This window comes from Cyprinus carpio, chromosome B4 (assembly GCF_018340385.1).
Source record: "Cyprinus carpio isolate SPL01 chromosome B4, ASM1834038v1, whole genome shotgun sequence".
Taxonomy (NCBI): Eukaryota; Metazoa; Chordata; class Actinopteri; order Cypriniformes; family Cyprinidae; genus Cyprinus; species Cyprinus carpio.
The window spans coordinates 28,913,603-28,919,800 of NC_056600.1; positions in this window are offsets into that span (position 1 = coordinate 28,913,603).

A 6,198-nucleotide genomic window follows, 5' to 3' on the forward strand; every position below is an offset into this window, starting at 1 on the left:
GATTTGTGGGATGCACATCCAGGGCACGAAGCTCCCGTTCCACCACATCCCAAAGATGCTCTGTTGGGTTGAGATCTGGTGACTGTGGGGACCATTTTAGTACAGTAAACTCATTGACATGTTCAAAAAAAAAATTTGAAATGATTCGAGCTTTGTGACATGGTGCATTATCCTGCTGGAAGTAGCCATCAGAGGATGGGTACATGGTGGTCATAAAGGGATGGACATGGTCAGAAACAATGCTCAGGTAGGCCGTGGCATTTAAACGATGCCCAATTGACACTAAGGGGCCTAAAGTGTGCCAAGAATACATCCCCCACACCATTACACCACCACCACCAGCCTGCACAGTGGTAACAAGGCATGATGGATCCATGTTCTCATTCTGTTTACGCCAAATTCTGACTCTAACATCTGAATGTCTCAACAGAAATCGAGACTCATCAGACCAGGCAACATTTTTCCAGTCTTCAACGGTCCAAATTTGGTGAGCTCGTGCAAATTGTAGCTTCTTTTTCCTATTTGTAGTGGAGATGAGTGGTACCCGGTGGGGTCTTCTGCTGTTGTGGCTTCACAAATGCTTTGCTGCATACCTCGATTGTAACGAGTGGTTATTTCAGTCAAAGTTGCTCTTCTATCAGCTTGAATCAGTCGGCCCATTCTCCTCTGACCTCTAGCATCAATAAGGCATTTTTGCCCACAGGACTGCCGCATACTGGATGTTCCCCCCTTTTCACACCATTCTTTGTAAACCCTAGAAATGGTTGTGCGTGAAAATCCCAGTAACTGAGCAGATTGTGAAATACTCAGACCGGCCCGTCTGGCACCAACAAACCCATGCCCACGCTCAAAATTACTTAAATCACCTTTCTTTCCCATTCTGACATTCAGTTTGGAGTTCAGGAGATTGTCTTGACCAGGACCACACCCCTAAATGCATTGAAGCAACTGCCATGTGATTGGTTGATTAGATAATTGCAATAAATAGAAAATTTAACACTAATAACCAATAATCCTATAGTATATTGAATCATGACACACGCCAGCCGCCTCATCGCGCACGCGCAAATAACACCTGTCTACAATTATTCACCTCAAAAGCGGGATGAATTAATTACGATGCTTCCTGCTGCACGTTTTCATGTCTGGAAATTTCACAGTTATTTTGTTTTCAAAGAGGATAAAGAAAATAACATAGTTGTACAGAACAAGCGGAAAATAAGCCTGAAAATGTACAAATTAACATGAGTCCCCACACATTGGATCAGTCAATGAAATAAAGAAAGATAGCATTTCAACATGTAAGCTTATTTTAAAATAGACTAATATGTATATTGTGTAATTTTTTTAATGTTGTGTATAAACTATATTTACTGTTAAAGAAATAAAAAAGAATAATAAAAATAAAACTGTAATACTAAACTGTATAGCCACAAAATTACCTCACTGCTGCATCTATGAATAAATTATCTAACCTGTCTTGGTTAATCAAATAAGACATAATTATTAAAAATATAAATCTGATCTGTCTTAAGCACTACAAATATAAATAATGTGTGAAATCTGTCATACCCACTGGAGCTTCATCAATAGGGCACGAATGCGCTGAATACCTCTGAAGTAAAGTAACCCTTGAACAGGTTAGGTTCACAGAATAACGTTGAAAAGGTGTGATACTTATATACCATTTGCTGTTACACAGTGTTTTAGAACCAGAATTTGAGGTTCTCTACCCCTTGGTCGCTTCGATGCTGTTGGCCCCGTCCTGAACCCCAACACCTTCGCGATTTGAGCCAAATGCTGCTGCTGCGCCAGCTATACCATGATCGCCAATTGTATTGAACAAAAAAGGTGTGGAAAATATATATTTATTCATCGAATTCCCCAGGTGCAGTTTATTTCAGTCAGGGCATTCTTCATTTCCTTCAACTCCTTGGCCATCTGTGATTGAACTGGAATCCTCTGCATTTCAAGGACTGCATCGGTGAGGACACGCCCACTGCTGAGGGTTGAGAGCGGACGTGGCGATGACGCTTGGTCCAGAAGCTGCTCAGCTGCAGCATCGTGTACCAGGTGGCCCCGCGAAGGGAGACACTCCAGCAAGGAAATAAAATTGTTCTATATTACATAACGCTGTAATTGTGTAGCTTAGCATACATTCCTCTTGACTGCATTCATTTTACTTATTTCTCTTACCTGTGTGCACCCGGTGCATCTGGCGCCAGTGTCGCCCCCTCCACCTCAGTCACCACTCCACTTAATAGGATTCCCAATAATTGCCGCCAGTCTCTCATCAAGAGGGTCAGCCCGTGTCCCCTTTCCCCACCCGCGGCAGACACACTCTGGCGATGGAGTTTTCTCCAGACGCTTTTTTGCCTCGACTTTGATGTCCGACCATTTTCTTTTTTATTTCGGACACGGTCCGAGGTTGTGAGGCTACAGCATTTATGGATGCCTGCCACCGCTTGCCACTAAGTGCCTTTTGGCATTAGTAATGCCCACACTGTGCCTATCCAAACAACATTTTTCTCCTCTTTTCCACCTCGCTAACGATAACTTCTACTTCACATTGAGTGAAGTTACGCTTTTGCTTTCCTCCTACAGCGAGCTGTTGGATGTGGTTTCTCGTCGGCAGTGGGTAAGCTGGGACTGGATTGGGAGGTTGAGAAGGCCGAGGCCCAACCTTCATCGAAGCTGGACGACCGCTTTTTAACCAGTCGTGCTCCTGCGCAGCCCCGTGAGTCCCCTGCCTTTTTCCGGACCTCCACCAGGAGGTTTCGAGGTCCTGAAGCAGTCCTACTGGCGCCGCATCACTAATGCTGCGGCCGCGGATTTCGCCACCATTTCAGATATGGCGAACCATGGCTATGCAGCGATGCCTCCGGTGGAGGAGACTCTCGCAGAACATCTCGGCTTCTAATTCGCCACGGCATGGAAGTCTCGCCCCTCCTTCCTTCAAAGGCGTGTCGAGTCACGCCTAGCCTCGTCGGGAAATCTTACATGGCCGCTGGCCAGGCGGCTGCGATCGCTCCACTCTATGGCGGTCCTCCAGGCCTACCAAGCGGAGCTTTTAAAAGATCTCGACGAGGGGGGAGGGCATCACACCGAGGCTGTGAAAGAGCCTGCGTCGAGCAGCGGATTTGGCGCTTCTGGCGCTACCAAACATACTGCTCGGGCAGTGGGCCGTTCCATGGCTGGTTTGATTACGGTCGAGTGCCACCTTTGCCTGAATCTCACCGATATCAAGGAAAAGGATAAATCCTTTCTCATGGACGCGCCCGTTTCTAAGGACGGTTTGTTTGGAAAGGCAGTTACGTCGGTGGTGGATAAATTTAGGGCAGCGAAACAGCAATCAGCCGCTTTCCGCCAGCTGATTCCACGCAGACCCAGGGGAGACTGAGCGAGCGACAGCCCGCCAGCGGTCTCGTTCAACCTCTTCAAACCGCCAGCGGGCTGCCTCACGGGAAGAGCCTTAGCCTATGGCCCCTGCGTAAGGACTGGGGTCCTAAGGCCTTTCCACCCGGCTCTCCAGCGACAGCGAAAGATTGGACCTGAGTTCGACGGCTAATGCCTCTCGCCTCGGGCTCCTAATAGCAGCTCCTGATATTCTCGCTGCTTGCCAGGGACTGTGCCTCCACTAGAGAGCACTGTTGGACCGTTTTGGCGCATCCAACCCTCTCACTGCAGTCCCCACGCTCAAACATTGACTGTCTCGCCGCAAAAGGCGCTTTGAGCAGCATTGGATCGAGCAATCATGTCAGGCGTTTCCTCAGACACTCTGCGCGATTCAGCCTTCAGAATCCGAGGAACGTTACAAGGGTCTGGCAAAGACGGCCCGTTTATGACAGCTCACACAGCCGCCGCTTTTTTGCTAGCGGCAGAGCCCGATGTTCATCTTGTTGGATTAACTCCTGCCGTAGACACGCTTCAGGATTATACACAACGAGACACAGCGAATTTGACGCGACGCGCTTCCCTCGCTTACGGATCGCGCTGAGCTTTCCGTGATTCGGGCATGTTAACGCCGTATGAAAACGTTGCAAAAGGCGGAAACCTTGAAACCACTGACGCTATTTCGGGCCGCGTGGGAACGCTTTGCCCGGCATTTTCGCAATGGGTGTTACGACGATTCGCCCTCGGATACACCATTCAGTTTGAAAAGGCCGCCTCCTTTCCGCGGAATTCTTTCCACGGTTGTGAAACCAGAGGAAGTCGCGGTGCTGCGGCAAGAAATGACAGCTCTGCTGAGGAAAGGGGCTATAGAAGTACACCCCCTCAGATGGTGTCAGGTTTTTACAGCCGCTATTTTGTTGTACCAAAAAAAGGGGGCGGTTTGTGACCCATATTGGATCTACGCCATTTGAATTTTGCACTCAGGACGAGCAAATTCAAGATGTTAACGGTAAAGTCCATTTTGTCTCAGATTCAACCAAACACTTGGTTTGTCAGGATCGATCTGAAGGATGCATATTTTCATATTCAGATCATCAAGAGACACAGGAAGCTCCTCAGATTCGCTTTAGAGGGCAAAGCGTATCAATACCCGTGTTCTTCCTTTTCGCTTAGCCCTGGCTCCCCGAACTTTTTCAAAATGCATGGGACGCAGCTCTGGCCCCGGCGGCTCCAGGGCGTTCATGTGCTGAATTACTTGGACGATTGGCTGGTGCTAGCTCAATCACAGACTCAAGCACTCTCTCACCGAGATTTAGTGCTGAATCATTTAAGCAGCCTGGGCTTATGCACGAATTTCCAGAAGAGTGTTTTAATCCCCTCTCAACGGATAACCTTTCTGGGAATAGATTTGGACTCTCGCTGCATGACAGCCAGACTATCTCTCCCGCGACGTCAGTCTCTCACGCCAGCGCGCGTCACTTCAAAGTAGGTCGCACAGTGACGGTGAGTCTGTGCCTCAGGCTGTTAGGTCTGATGGCAGCGGCATCCCCTGTAATCCGTCTGGGTTTACTTCACATGCGCCCTTTTCAGTGGTGGGACGAAAAGTCAGAACATTTCACCCGTTGTTTTTTCGTGATCGCACGCGATTTCGGTGACACGGAGGTCTGTTATGTCAATAAAACAGTGGATGTCAACCGAGTTCCTTCTAGGCGGAGTTCGGCTGGGGATTTGTGCTTCCCGAGAGACTGTCATGACGGGACGCGTCTTTGACCGGTTGGGGAGCTGTTTGTCAAGGGCGCCCAGCTCACGGAGTGTGGGCTGGCGACACAACGCGGTTAGCACATAAACAGGTTGGAACTACTGGCAGGTTTTCTAGCTCTCCAGTATTTCTCAAATCTGCTGACCGGCCGTCATGTACTACTCAGGTCAGACAACATGGCGGTTGTGTCGTACCTGAATCATCAAGAAGGGTTACGCTCTCGCCCCCTGTGCAGGCTGGCGAGGAGTATTCTCCTTTGGTCTCAGAACAGATTTCTGTCGATCCGAGCGGTTCATGTCCCCAGACGTTTGAACGTCGGAGCGGATCTACTATCCAGACAGACTTTGGAGCAGGGGGAGTGGAGATTACACCCACAGACGGTGAGCCTTTTATGGCGGATATTCGGAGAGGCGAGAGTGGACTTATTGGCGTCGAGCACGACTACGATTGCCCGCTGTGGTTCTCTCCTATGCCCTCCATCAGCCCCTAGGCTTGGATGCGTTAGCTCACGATTGGCCCAGGACCAGCTTGTATGCTTTTCCTCCAATTCGTCTAATTCCAGCGGTGTTGTCCAGGATACGGCTGGACAGAGTATACAACCTTCTACCAGTCTCTCCATGGTAGACCACACACACACAGTACACCAAAATGAACAATCTAGTAGCAGGCTCTCCATGGGAGATTCCCCTCAGACAGGACTTACTAAGCACGAGGAATGATTTGGCACCCAAGGCCAGATCTGTGGAAACTGTGGGCGTGGCCTCTGAGCGGAGTGAGTTAATATGTCCCGGTCTTTCCGCGGAAACCTCCGAGACTATTATGAATTCCAGAGCAGCATCTACGAGACGCTTATATGCTTTCAAATGGAAGCTGTTTACGACCTTGTGTGGTTTTCGTAGTATGGATCCAGTTTACTGCCCAGTGGCTTCAGTACTGGAGTTCCTTCAAGATCGTTTCTCTGACGGAGTATGCGCCAGCAACTTTGAAAGTTTACGTGGCAGCCATTTCAGCTAACCACATATATATAGATGCAAGTGCTTCAATGG